Below are 242 nucleotides of genomic sequence, written 5' to 3' on the forward strand. Positions count from 1 at the left end.
TTGTGAATATCGATCACAGGATTCAAGGATTCTCAAACAAGTATCTGTACCTGCAGGTAAATATTAGTTCCTATCCCCTCTCTCTACTAATTTTCGCTCTTGGTTAAAAATCTGCTTATATGCAAGATCATTAACCAAGATTGGACAGGCTTTCATGAATCAAGCCTTAATGGTGTTTGCCACCAAGTCCTGTTTACTTCTTTTTGACCTATATCCTAAGATTATTTGTGAAGCAAGCCTTA

The sequence above is a fragment of the Brassica oleracea genome, chromosome C9, assembly GCF_000695525.1.
Source record: "Brassica oleracea var. oleracea cultivar TO1000 chromosome C9, BOL, whole genome shotgun sequence".
In the NCBI taxonomy this organism is placed as follows: Eukaryota; Viridiplantae; Streptophyta; class Magnoliopsida; order Brassicales; family Brassicaceae; genus Brassica; species Brassica oleracea.